Genomic DNA, 12868 nt, shown 5'->3' with positions numbered 1-12868 from the left:
GGGGGGGAGATGTTGCAAATTGCAAAGAGAAAATCCATCTTAGGCAGAGACCTCCTATGCCATATTTCAATTGAAATCATATGACCTGTGTTTGCTGATGTTAGTTCTCACTCAGAAGAGAGAGATTAAAATGGGACAAATGACAGTCAGTGGACTGCTGAGTTGGAGGAGCAAATTAGAGAGGTCTGAAGCAAAGGCAACCACACAGCCGGCTCTCTTGTTAACAAGGGTTTCCAAAAGTGCTGGTTCCTTTAGGGAGATTCCTGTTACACATTGGTCATTTGTCACAGCCAGATGTTCCCTGACCAAATGTGCTTCATATGGCTTCAGAGAAAAGCCCGGATGCCTAGCAAGAAATCTTTAATAGGCTCTGTGTTTTGTTTATTTTATTCAATTCAAGTTAAGCCAACATATTACTTGTGTTACTATGGATGCCCTCTCATGTGTTTGCTTCTGCCTGGTTTGAAATCATTCTCAGAGTTTAAACAGGGATCATCTGGTCATTTGTAAACAGGCAGGGCAGTCTGTCTGCCAGCAGATAAGTGTCCACATCTGTCTGTAAAGTGTCCACATTCTGTCCATAAGACACTTAATGCTACTAATATGGGAGAATGCACCATCTCCCCTACCAGACTAGGAGTATGCATGTTATTATCCCGTAACAAAAACCTATAAATTCCCTAGGTGCTCAGCTAATGCTTATGTACTGATCACTTCCCATGCCCCCCACCTTGAAATATCCTTTGTTTGTTTCATATTTCAGAAATGGAAGCAATCTCAGTGGTTCTCTAAGTGAACTGTACCTGGTCAATACCTAAAAGAAATCTGACATTATATGCAATGTCAGAAGAGGGACACAGAGTCAATATTATCCAGCTAGTAAGAGTGCCCAATGCTACTCCCCCTGGACTTTCTGAATGAACCTACAGTTTGTCCTAAAGCAAAGGGTGTTCTTTTGCAAGCCCACCCATCTTTCTGATGGTTGAGCCCAGGGCTCCTCATTTGTTCTGCAACAGGCAAATTAAGGACATGCTGTGTCTTCACTGCCAGAGATCAATCCAAGCACTTTCACAGTCGTGAGGAAACGTACCTTGGGGACAGATGAATGTTAACAGAAAGTCAAAATCTCACACTCTGGCAGCTCAAAATTGCCTTTATGTCTGATGTTCTAAACAGTAAAAAAAAAAATGATATTCTTGTTTTACAGAAGCCTGAAGAATGCCAGAACATGTCAACAATTTGGGCTCTGAGAGACAATGCTGATGTTTGGATGGGTGATTGTTTCATTCTGTTTTTTCTTGTCTTTTCTTTCTTTCTTTTTTTAACCAAGTAAATATGCAAAAAATAAACCATATGCAGAATGGTTTTGGAGTCAAAGTTACCTGATGTTTTCATTGTGTCTTTATCTATCTATCTATCTATCTATCTATCTATCTATCTATCTATCTATCTGTCTGTCTGTCTGTCTGTCTGTCTGTCTGTCTGTCTATCTGTCTGTCTATCTATCTATCCATTCACCGACCATCCATTTATCTATAGATTTATCTATGTTATGTGGTTGATAAGATTTAGACTGAAGAATATTCTTCCCTCTTCTAAGCTCAGTGGCCAAAAATAAATGAAAAAGCATTTTTTCAATTCTGACTAGAGGCTGCATGGAACATGTAGATAATGCACTGATCTTGGGATCGAGAAGACCTGGGTGCAGATCCTGCCTCAATTACTTATTAGCTATACTAACTTAAGCAAATCACTAAACCTCCATGTGTATGTTTCCTTATCTGTAAGTCAAATCAGGTTGACAAGCATTTATGAAGAACCTGTGATGACCCAGGCACTGTGCTAAGCCAATAAAATCAGTAAAATGAAAGGATTATGCTGGTTGACTTTTCAGGTCCCTTATGGCATTTATATCTATGATTCTATTAGCAAGCAAAGGGAACAAAAGTGCAAAACTGATTTAGTCCTTGCTCTCAAAGAGTTTCCACAGGGCAGATTCAAAATATTCACATTTAAATCAATACAATGCATGCTGCCTACAAACATACCTGTATCTCCCCATCCTTGTAAAACTATCACCTTTATCCAACCATCTCTGTCCTATATCTTTCCTCACTTTCATGGCTGAGGTCCCTGAGAAGGCCAGTTACCATCAGTGCTACCCCTTCCTCCCCTCTAATTCTCTGCAGTCTGGTTTCTGACTTAATATGGCTCCCTCTGAATTTACCGACAACCTCTCAATCGCCAAATCTAAAGACCTTTCCACACTGTTCATTCTACTAGATCTCTCTACAGCCTTTGGCCCCATCAATAACATTATTCTCCTCGATACTCTTTTTTTCTCTAGTGTCTTGTTTTTGTTTCTATTTTTGTTTGTTTGTTTTTCGTGATACTTTCTCCTGTTTTTCTTCCTGTCAGATCCTCTTTCTCGATGTCTTTTGCTAGATAGTTATCCAGGTCAAACCTACTAATCATGGGAGTCCCTCAAGGCTCTGGGTTGGGTACTCTTCTCTTTTCTTCTCCCTCTATATGGTCTTGTTTGGTGATCTTATCTCTCAAGAATTCAGTTTTCATCTGTATGTTGATGATTCTCAGATCTATTTATCTAGCCTCAATCTCTTTCATGACCTCCTGTCTCACATCTGGGCTCCCTTCTGTACTCTTCTCTGCATAAAAAAAGATGTCTTAATTTTGCTCTTTCGTGCTTTTTCTATTTTTTTTCTCTCTACCTTCTACCCATCCCACTTTTCACACCCAGTCCCACTGGCAAAAAGGAAGAAAGAAAGAAAAATAAAATCTATTTAACAAATGTAGTTAGGCTAAATAAAGTCCATATTGGTTGTGTTCTCAAATATATGTCTCACTCTTTTAATTTATGATTTATTCTTTTTAACATTCTTCTCTTTTTAAATTCTGAATGCCAAATTCTCTCTCACCCTCTCACCCTTCCCCAACTCCCTGAGAAGGAAAGCAAAATGATATCAATTAATTATACATGTGAAATCATGCAAAACATATTTGCATATTACTTATGCCACAAAAAAGGGCAAAAAACCAAGAAAATTATACTTCAGTCTGCACTCAGTTCTCTCTCTGATGTTGGGTAGCATGTTTTCATCATGAAAGTATTTGATCACAACCATATGCCACAACTTGTTCAGTCATAACCCAATTGATGACCCTCAATATCCATTTCCTTGTTATCACAAAAAGACTTGCTACAAATATTTTTGTACACATATAGGTCCTTTTCTTTCTCCTTTGACCTCATTATGATATAGACCTAATAATGGTATGCTAGGTCAAAGAGCACGCACAGTTTGGGGCATATACCTTTGGGGCATAGTTCGAAATTATTCTCTAGAATGGTTGGACTAACAGTTTTTTGGCATACCTATTTCTCCTCATCCCCTCTATTTTTGTCATTTCTGATAGTTGTGAGGTGGCACTTGTACAGCTCAAATTCTCATTACCATTATAGCACTTCAAACTTGTCCTAATTTTCATTTCTTTAATATCATAGTGATTTAGAGCATTTTTCATATGATTATAAATAGCTTTGATTTCTTCTTCTGGAAATTACCTATTCATATATTTTAACTATCTATCAATTGGGGAATACTTCTTATTTTTTTTTTAAATTTCATTCAGTTCCATATGTACTTGAGATATGAGGCCTTAACCAAAAAAAAAAACCTTGCTGTATTTTTTTATATTACTTCATCTGCTATAGTATATTTTATCAAGATATAGTTTCTCTGATTATCTCTTTAATTGAGTCTATTTTTACTTTTGCTTTATTTGAGATCATGATTGCCAATCTTGACTTTTTACTTCAGTTGAAGCATAATTAATTCTGTTCCAGCCCTTCATTGTAACTCTGTGTGTATCTTTCTGTTTCAAATGTGTCTTATCAACAACATATTGTTGAATTCTGGTTTCTAATTCATTTTGCTACCTGCTTAGGTTTGATGGGTGAGCTCATCCCATTCACATTCACAGTTACGATTACTCCGTATTTCTCTCGATCTTACTTTCTTCCATTTATCCTTCTTTCTCTTTTTATTCTTTTTCCTTAAAAGTCAATTTTGCTTCTGACCCCTGTCTTCTTTATATATATATATATAAATTCTCCAACCCTCTTTGAACTAATTCCTATGACAGTGAGGTTCAAACACTGTTGGCTAACCAACCCCACCCCTCACTATTCCATCCTCTATAAAATCGCTTCCTTAGTTGTCTCTTTTATGGGAGAAAGTTTTCTCTATTTTACTTCTTTCCCCTTTATCTCAATTCATTCTCTTTCCTCTCCCTTTAACTTTTTGGGGGGGAGATCATCCCAACATAATCAGATCTCCACCTTCTGTCTACATAGACTCCTTCTAACTGCTTTAATAATGATAAAATTCTTAGGAGTTACACATATCAGCATGTATCATTTTCCCATAAATGAATATAAACAACTTAACTTTATTGAGTCTTTTAGGTCTAACTTTTCATGTTTACCTTTTTATGCTTCTCTTGAGTCCTGTGTTTGAATATCAGATTTTTTATTTTGCTCTCATCTGTTCAACAGGAATGCTTGAAAGTACTTTATTTCATTAAATATCCATTTTTTTCAACTGAAAAGATGATGCTCAGTCTTGCTGAGTAGGTTATTCTTGGTTGTACTCCTAGCACCTTTGCTTTCCAGAATACTACATTCCAAGCTCTCTGCTATTTTAACTTGAAAGCTGATAAATTTCCTAACTGTGACTCTATGATATTTGAATTATTTCTTTCTGTCTACTTGCCATATTTTCTCCTTGATGTGGGAACTCTGGAATTTGGCTATAATATTCCTGGGAGTTTACATTTTGGGATCTCTTTCAAAAGATGATTGATGAATTCTTTCAACTTATATTTTACCCTCAGGATCTAAGATATTGGGTTAGTTTACTTTGATAATTTCTTGAAATTTTATGTCTAGGCTCATTTTTATGGTGAACTTCAGGTAGCCTAATAATTCTTAAATTATCTCTCAATCTGTTTTCTAAGTCAGTTGTGAATACTCATATTTCCTCCTCTACTTTTCCATTCTTTTAAATCTGTTTTTATTGTTTCCCGATGTCTCACAGAGTCATTAGTTTCCACTTGCCCAATTCTAATTTTTAAGGCATTATTTTCTTTAGTGAGCTTTTGCACCTCTTTTTCCATTTGGCCGATTTTGTTTTTTTTTTAAAAGTTATTTTCTTCAGTGATTTTTTTGTACCTCCCAGAATATACCTCAAAGAGTTCAGTGACAAAAAATAGAGCCATAAATACCTATATATTTATAACAGTTTTTGTAGTAGCAAAGAACTAGAAACAAAGTAGTACTTATAATTTGAGGGAATGGTTAAACAAGTCATGGTACTCCAAATATACTGGGCACCTAGGTGGCTCAGTGGATAGAGTACAATGCTTGGAGTCAGGAACGCCTGAGCTCAAACCCAGCTTCAGATACTTATTAGCTGGGTGACCCTGTGTAAGTCACTTAACCCTGTTGACCTCAATTTCCTCAGCTGTAAAATAAGTGGGAGAAGAAATTGGAAAACCACTCTAGTATCTTAGGTGTCAAAGACCAAATATGAATGAAATGACTGAACAATATTGTGTATCAATAAAAAAGATAATATAGTGAATACAAAAAAGCATAGTAAGACTTATGTAAACTGATGCAAAATGAGTAAGCAGACAATATACACAATGATCTCAATTATTTAAGTGGAAATAAAAATAGCAACAAATAATTGAAACAGAAAGTTGTGAAAACTTGCAGACTAAACTTGCTTTCAAAGAAGAAATATGAGATGAAACCTCCTCCCACTTCTTTGCAAAGATTGAATGATCATTGGTATGGAACACTGCACATAATTTCAAATTTTTTTCAATACACTCATTGGTTTTGCTGAACAATTTTCTTCCTCTTTTTTATTCATTGTTATAGAGTGACATATATACATTGGTAAAAAGAAGGTCTTATAAAGTGAAAATATCAATAAAAATAATTTTCAACAATGGGTAAAGATGTCATCAAATTAAATACTAAGGAAATATTTGGGGTGTCCAAAACACAAATAACACAGTATTTGCTATCCATGTTACAGATATTATTATATAAGAAGTGATAGAAACAGATTGTATTTTACACAGAGAGATATTCTTCTCCTACTGACAGTAAACCTGAGTGATCTTAATGACATAAAATGAGCACCTAAGTCTGCTATAAAATGTCACTGTTGAATATTGATCAGCCAAGCCAAGGTAACCAGGTGCAAGGACAGGAATAAAGAAATCGAGAAACTTCTTTAAAGTCAGCACAGCAACTCAGCTGTCAGCTGGGACCTCAGCTTCACGGAAGGAGAATGAAAAGGAAATAACCCTGCCACAGCTACTTTTAGGTGGAACCTGATTGAAGAAGATCCTCTGCACACCTGAATTTGGGAGTAATGCAAGAAATGGCAAACCATTTAACCTCTCTCAGCCTCAATTTCCTAGGAAAAATGGAAGGAGTGGGATTGTCCCACCCATCACCTGTACAAGGGAACTTCAGAATAGGGGTGGAAATCAAAGCTGCAACAGAGGCATGTATCATGGACTTTCTTGGACTTCCTGTGAGCCAGATAGGTGCAATGAGAGGATGCATGCTCTACACAGGTCACCTCCAACCTAGGCCTCCAGCCTCTGGCTACTTTTTCTTTTGCTTTCTAAGTTTGCTTATGCATAGATCAGAGTTTCTTAGCCTGGGATCCTGGATACTTGTTGTTTTTAGCATTTTCATAATTGTCCTTCAAGATAAGTGGTTTCCTTTATATGTCTCTGTATTTTATTTTATGCATTAAAAAAATATGATTCTGAGAAGAGAACCATAGACTTTGCCAGACTGCCCAAGAGGTCAGGGATATAAACAAACTTAAGTTTTACTTGCATATATAAGCAAACAGTGATCATGAGAATTTGACCTTTCATGGGTGACTAGTTTGGGAACATCTGGGTTCCACAGTCAGTACAAGCTTAGTTTTAATAGTGACAATACTTTATAGCTATTAGGTGGTACTTGGAGAAAATGCGGCCCCTGAAAGGAGGATGAGTCAAGCCAGGGGTGGGGAATCTGCAGCCTTGAGGCCACCTATAACCTTTAAGGTCCTTAAATGTGGCCCTTTGACTGCATCCAAGTTTTACAGAATAAATCCTTTTATTAAGGGGACTTGTTCTGTGAACATTGAATTTGGTCAAAGGGTCACACTTGAGGACCTAGAGAGAGCCACATGTGGCCTTAGGGCTGCAGGTAAACCTGTAACCTGACCTATCAGAAGGCATGGACTCTGAGGAAGATGTTTCATCCTGAGAGGAAGGTAAATTGACAATTCAGCAATTTTCCAAAATCTTTAATGTTTTAATAATAGAAAAAATGGCATCCTTATGTGAACATAATCAGCTTCATTTGTAATCCTGTGTACTATGTTTTATGCATTTAAAAATATTATTTTGAGAAGGGGTCCATAGATTTCCCAGACCGATAAAGGGGTCCATGACACCAAAAGAATTAAGAAACTTTGATCTAGAGGAAATGGGTAAATACCTCAGACTCCCCAGACACAGTAGTCATTGTGTGGTGATATATAGGTCTAGATACAGAGAATATTTTAAGTTTTATAAAGCAATTTCCACACAACCACTCTGTGAGGTGGGTTGTAAAAGTATCATTATACCCATTTTACAGGTGAAGCTATTACAATCCTTGACAGGTTCACAGGGACACAAAGTTTCTGAGACAGGATTCAAAGTTATCTGCAACTCTAATGCCCAGCATTCTATCCTTTATACCATGCTGATTCAAATATCAGGGTACCCATTTTACACAAGGGGGCACTGGTTAAGAGAAACTAAGTCATTTGCCTTAGGTCATATAAAAATTACAATTCACATTTGTATTTTAAGGTTTGCAAGCATTTTTCTCACAATGTTCCCATAAGGAGATAGTACAATATTCCCATTTTAAGAATGTGTTAACCAAGGCTTTGAAAAAGTGTCAATTCTATTAAATATCAATGTTCAGCAGGGAAGAAGAAAAGTCACTTCTCATGATTTTACAGATAATAAATATCTAAGGCTGACTGAACTAGATCTTTTAACTCCAAATTAGGTTATCAATCCTACCATGTAGTCTTACATAATTTGGAAGTGTCACAAAGATTAGTGCAATCTCAGACTTCTGACTCCAAGGTCAATATTTTCCATTTAGTATTTAGATAGTGCTTTAAGGTTTGTAAAGCACTATAAATATTTCATTTTATCCTCCCCACAACTTTGTGAGGAAGGGGGTATTATTATCCCCATATTACAGAGGAGAAAACTGAGGCATATAAATATTGAGTGATTTTCCCAAGATCACACAACTAGAAAATTTCTAAGATAAGATTTGAACTTAGGTGCTGCTGACTCCAGGTCCAGTGCTCTATCCACTATGGCCCCATCTGCTTCTTTTCATCATCATCATCACCATCATCATCATCATAATCTTCATCTAACATTTCTATATCACCTACTATGAACCAGGCACTGTGCTAAGACTGGCAGAACATATCTTATATTTGATCCTCACAACCACTGTGGGGAAGGTGCTATAACTATCCCCATTTTTACAGATGAGAAAACTGAGGCTAATATTGGTTGTGACTCATCCAGGGTAACACAGCTACTAAGTGTCTGAGGCTGGATTTGAACTCAGGAGGATGAGTCTTCCTAACTTTAGGTCCAGTGCTCTCTCCACTGCACCTCCCTAGATTCCTCTTCCCATTGCTTCATGAAAGATGTGTCTTAGCATCATTTTCTTTTTCATATACTTTGGTACCTATGCATCATTTCTATCATCTCTGTGCTTTTAGACTACTAAAGTCCCTATGGTGTCACATGAAAGTGTAAAGGCTGTCATTTGTCATGTTGATAATGGACTGGACCAGCTAAATAATGACTACCACATTTCATTCTATAGCATGTGATTTGCTGAGGTTCTAAATCATCTAGTGATGTAGATAAGATCATATCATTTAGGATCTTTGTAACTTTCAATGCCATCTTTCTTTTGTGAATATAAATGGATATTGCTTGCTAGAAAATGTTTACAATCATACATAGAGTTATCATTTTCTGCTCACTCATAAGCAGACATCTTTAGCTATGGAAAAGTTTCTCAGAGCCCTGTCTCCTTAGGAACAAAGCCAAGAAGGCAGTTACAGTATCATCCGGGATCTCTCCCAACTTCCTTTTCTCCTCCTTTTACTCCATCAAACTATAACAGTTCTCAAAGTTTCAAAGCATGGTTCTGGGAGAAGAGATAACAGAGAATACACTTGCGTTGCCTCCAACCACTGACAGAGATATCCTTGGAAGTCAGATTCAGTGAGGAAAGACCCCAGGAACATGAAAGAAGTGGAATCTTTTATCCTGTCAAATGGAGAAACCCCAAAACCATTTTTGGTGCTGCTACCTTCCACATGATAATCTGAAATTTTAAAATAAAACATATAAATAGCATCCTGTAAAGCCAAACACTAGCAGTTTTCCAGAGGATTGCTGTTGTGAACAACTTTCAAGGTTCTGATTACACAGTATGGTGAACTCTTTATTTATTCAGTAATAAATTGAGGCAAAACATTCACATAAAATCAAAGTACAGCATTCACAATGTTATGGCATAACAATTTATCACTAAAATGGCCATATGGTTTTCATCAAAGTGGATACATAGTTATAAACAAAGATAACCGTCATTTAGTAAGTCCTTAACTGAATCATCCTTAAGGAGGCAAAACTCCTTAATTGACACAAAGTACAAAAGTCAAAGTCCTCCACCCCTAGGTCACATTGTCTTAATCTCTTCAATCAAAAAGTCCTCTTTCTTGTTCATTGGAGAAGTCCTTCACCCAATCATCTAAATATAAAGGTCAGAGTTCTCCACCCATAACCTACAGTGAGTCATGATTTTCTTAGTTTGCTTTAAATACCCAAGGAGAGGTCTTTTCATCTTGACTCAAGGCAGGCTTTCAGCTTCCATGGTTCCTCTTCCATGGTCCCAACTCCTGGGAATCTATCTAACTGCTTCTTGGGTTCAAAGGCAGACAGCTCTCAGTTCTTTGTCCAGCTTCTTGTTCACTTCCTATTCCATATTTAAGCTCACAGTGTCTGGTCCATCTCAAGTCTTTCACAGTTTCTGTTTCTGGGAAGACAAAGCTTAACAAAGCCACAATAACATTCATGCACAATAACATTCATCCACAATAACATTCATCCACATTACCAGCATCCTTACCAGCTCACTTTCTGCCTGTGAAACCAATATAGACCCAATAAAAAGGTCTGAGGAATCAACACAAATCATCAGTATAGTCCCTGGACCTCTAAAATCATCATCAAGACCCTCCTTCAGGATTTCTGTAAACATAAAACAAGAAAATCCTCTTTCAGGGCTTCTGAACCAGCAGCAAGGTCCCAGGGCTTCTGTAACAACAGCATCATCCTCTATCAGCAGACAAATCTGACAAAGTAACATCAAAACAGACAAAGTACCAACACCACAGCCATGCCTCATCCCAGTTCTCCTCTCCTCTAATTTTTCACTTCTCTGTTCAGTCCTCAGTTCTCATTTCTCTTCTCAGTTCTTCTCAGTTTTCAGTTCTCTTCTCTCTCTCAAGCAGTAGCAGCCCAGCCTCCAGATGCTTGCTCCCAGAAGTTCTGGCCTCTCTCAGCTTGGGCTTTTCCTTATATATGGTATTAGCTCCCCCTTATTATGCCCTTTCCTGTTATGACAGCAAGTCCATTCCACTGTGGGATTCCCAAGTTCTGAGTCTTAATACTCGACACAATTGTGAACTTGAAAGTAAGTACTAAGTATCTGTTAGCTTGCCAATACAAGGGGCAGGGAATATCTTCAAATTCCCATTCCCATTACACATCCTGCCTCTAAACTTCATGAAAACTTCTTGAACTATAAAGAATATCTTTTAGGAAATCTTATTTGGATATGTAAGTATAGAGACTTTCTCTGACTCTCTGTGTTTCTTTGTCTCTTTCAATGTTTCTCCACAGCTCCTTATCTCTCTTTTCCTATCTCTCTGTCTTTGTCTCTCTCTTATTATTTATTTGTTCACCAGCCTGCTTGCCTGCCTATATGTCTCTTTGTCTGTCTTTATTTCTTTCCTTCCTTCTCTCTCCCTTCCTATTGTGAATATTGATTGGTTACTACAAAGTCACTTATTTAGAACAGCATTTCTGATAAATGTAAATCTGTAAGAAAAAATTGAATGCCTCCCCTTTCAATTTTTCAAGGGAAGTATTTTAAGCACCTAAAATAGAATTGGTTCACTTGTGACATATCAAGCAGTCCAGGGCTCTAAGGACGGGAGCAGTGACCCAACATCTTAGTGCCAAGTAAATTCTATTGGTAAGAAGACTTCAGAAATCCATCAAATTTTTTCTGAGACCTAAAATTTCTTATGTGCTCTCCCTCCTGGCTCAGGCATATTCCCTCCCCAACATTTTGCACAAGGACCATACATACATAGTTTTATAATTAGAAAATAGAGGTCATCTAATATCATGCTTGATTTTGCAGATGAAGAAATTGATATCTCAAAAAGTTAATTGACTTGCCTAAGAGCTCACAACTAGCAAGTCATATATCTGAGAATTGAACTACAATCCCTTGACACCAAAGCCATGGTAGGTAGTTAAAAAGTGGCTGTTGAAGACCTGAACACCATCTAATTATAATGAGCTCACTTAGCCCCATAAAAGAGATAAGGGGCTGGGGTGGCTAGGTGGAACAGTGAATAGAGCATTGGCCCTGCAGTCAGGAGGACCTGAGTTTGGATCTGGCCTCAGACACTTAACACAAAAAAACTAGCCATGTGACCTTGGACAAGTCACTTAACCCCAATTGCCCTACCTTCCCCCCTCCAAAAAGCTAGAGAGAGAGAGAGAGAGAGAGAGAGAGAGAGAGAGAGAGAGAGATAAGGGAATAAATGCACCACTCTCTTTTCTTTGCAGAAGTGAGATACTGTAAGTATGGAACATTGCATGTCTTCTTGAGTATATTTTTATATTGGTTAGCTTATCTGAACTGGGCATTAGTTTCTACCTTTCCTTTATTCTTCCTGTACAGACTAGTTTTGTGAGTAACAGATGGGAAAAAGTATGTATTTGAAATGAAGTTATTATGAAAAGAAAAATATAAGTGGTTTTTATTTTTTGTCATTTTTTGTGCAATGAAACTATAATGACCAAAGCTTGGTCCCAAAGGAGAGAAATGAGAAGGTGCCTCCTCCCTTTCTTTTATTTTACTTTTTAAAAATCTATTTTTAAATTTATTATTAAGTTTTAGAAATGGTCTTTAAAGGAAATAAAAAGTAAAAAAGTGGAAGAATCCATGGTTGTTAACATATGAAATCATGGGCATAGATAGTCTGGGACTAGTTTAACAGAAAGCATATGGGGAAAAAAAGACCAAAAAGAAAAACCCAAAACACTTAATCTCATCTGGGATGAAGAGTTGGAGGGAGCTGATAGGCTGAAAGACAGATTCCAGAGGATTGCCTGATCCCAAATATTAATAATAAAGGCTAAGATTCATATGGCATTTACTATGTGCCAGGCACTGTGCTAAGCCCTTTATAATGCTTATCTCATTTGACCCTTATGGCAACCCTGGAAGGTAGGTGCTATTATTACCACCATTTTACAGATGAAGAAACTGAGGCAGACAGAGACTAAGTTAGTTCCCAAGGTCATACAGCTAGTAAGTGTCTGAAGTCAAATTTGAACTCAAGGCTTTCTGACTCCAAACCCA

This window comes from Petaurus breviceps, unplaced genomic scaffold (genome assembly GCF_028583685.1).
Source record: "Petaurus breviceps papuanus isolate PSGF00001 unplaced genomic scaffold, PetGlider_PUasm1.0 100, whole genome shotgun sequence".
Classification (NCBI taxonomy): Eukaryota; Metazoa; Chordata; class Mammalia; order Diprotodontia; family Petauridae; genus Petaurus; species Petaurus breviceps.
This window is presented reverse-complemented; position numbering follows the sequence as displayed.